The 2,153-nt window shown below is 39.0% G+C and overlaps 1 pseudogene; it reads right to left on the reverse strand.

The window, feature by feature from the left end:
- Positions 1 to 512: 512 nt before the first annotated feature.
- LOC101418916 (olfactory receptor 8C8-like) lies at positions 513 to 1,309 on the reverse strand (annotated as a pseudogene).
- Positions 1,310 to 2,153: the final 844 nt, after the last annotated feature.

The raw sequence follows: 2,153 nt of genomic DNA on the forward strand, positions 1-2,153 counted from the left end.
TCATTATATACCATATTAAATTATTTTAAAAACTCAAATGTATGAACCTTGTAACTTGAAACAGTTATGAATGCTTTACATTTTTCTTAAATAATATTTCCAAATAAAGCATCATCATAATTCTTAATGAAATTTTGTGCTTGCTTCTGAAACATTTTTTGTGTGTTTTGAAAATTATTTCATGTAATATAATAATATTAAGTGTTCATAATATTATACCCACAACATTTTACACTCCATGACTATGAGAATTAGTGAATACAAAAGTAAGACAGTCAACAAAGTGGAGGTATAAAATGAACTTATTGAAAGAATAAATGGTTACATTAAAAAGTGAGAAAAGACATTAGATAGAAAATTATTCAAAGAAGACTTCAGAAAGAAAGAAGAAGAGATACAAAAATAGAGTAGGATGAAAAAAATGAGGAAGAATAGGAAGAGCAGAAAAAGATGCAGCAATGGAAGCAAGGACTAAGGCAACACCACTGATTCTGCTCTGTTTCTTTTTCTATTCAAGGTTTTTTCTCCAAAACAAGTTTGACATCCTTGTTTCTCAGACTATAGATAAGGGGGTTCAACATGGGTACCACATTGGTATAGAACACTGAGAAAACTTCTCCTCTCCAGAAGACCCAGCAGATGATGGCTTGACATTAGTGAGCAGCCCAAATCCATAGAAAAAGCCAACAGTTATTAAATAGGATCTACAGGTGCTGAAGGCTTTGGACCATCCCTTGGCTAATGACACATAAAGAATATTGCAAAGAGTCAGAGCATAAGAGATGCAGATAATGAGGCTAGATACCATGACAACTATGCCCACACCAATAGAAGACACAAGCTCCTTGGTATAGGTGCTGCTGCAGGAAAGCTGGAGAAAAGGGAAGATGTCACACATGTAGTGACTGATGATGTTGGAATTACAAAATATCAGCCTGATCATGCACCCTGTGTGAGCCACAGCACCAGCAAACCCTGTCACGTATGAACCAGATATCAGTAGAAAACACACCTGAGGTAACATGGTGACTAGATATAGCAGGGGTTTACAGATGGCCACATAATGGTCATAGGCCATGGCTGTCAGCATATAACACTCAGAGCCAACAAAGAAGCAGAAGAAAAATAGTTGAGCCATGCATCCTGTAAAGGAAATGATGTTTCTCTCTGAATTAAAGCTCATCAGCATTTTGGGAACAAAGACAACTGAATAGCAGAGATCGAAGGACAGATTGAAGAGGAAAATGTACATGGGGATGTGAAGATGGGAATTCAGGCAAATAAAGTTATGTAAGCTCAAGTTCCCCATGATAGGGACCACATGGTTCACCAAGAACAGAAAAAAAAAAAAAAAATGGTAGCTGGAGCTGAGATCAACCTGTCAATCCCATAAGGATAAATTCGATCATGAAAGAGTCATTTTTTATAGTCATTCACTTCACTGACATGATCTGTAGGAACAGAGACAAAAGTAACATTAGCGACAGACCCTCTGACTTTGTCTGCAGAGGGAATGTGGATCTTCTGGTTTCCAAGATGAGGGTGTCTTAAGACACACAGCAAGGCTTCCAGGAGCTGGAATTTCTGAGGAGATTCTGCAGGCCTGAGAATTCAGATTGTCCTTCACTCTTCTCTGTCTCCCCCTCAGCTGCGGGTCACTGTACAGAGGAGATTGTGGATAGACCTGTAATATTTCTTCCCGCTAACATGGGCTTCTCCCGGATTCATGTCAAACCCTGGCATATTCCCCAAGAATCCTTGACCTATGTAGTTGTAGCTTTGGAAGAAAATTAGTAAGTCAGAGATGGTTCCTTTGCCTGGAGACCTCACTGATGGTCTTTATGACCCTTCTTCCCACTATCCTTCATGGAACAAATTCTCTAATGATGAATGAGGTTCTAGCCATCAACACTGGCCGCAGTCTCTGACATGCTCAGGAAGGTGGTATGGGGAATATGACATGATCTCTATTTCAGAATTTGCCCAGAAGGCATAGAGGAAAACAATATCCTTGTATGAACCTCCCAAACAATCAGCTGGATTCAGTGGGAATTTACATCATGTTCTGTAGTTCTGGAGAAATTGATAATTATCCTCTCCTACTTGATTTCCCCACAAGTTTGATGAGCCACTTGAGGGTAGAAATAACTGAA

The sequence above is a fragment of the Dasypus novemcinctus genome, chromosome 27 (genome assembly GCF_030445035.2).
Source record: "Dasypus novemcinctus isolate mDasNov1 chromosome 27, mDasNov1.1.hap2, whole genome shotgun sequence".
NCBI lineage: Eukaryota > Metazoa > Chordata > Mammalia > Cingulata > Dasypodidae > Dasypus > Dasypus novemcinctus.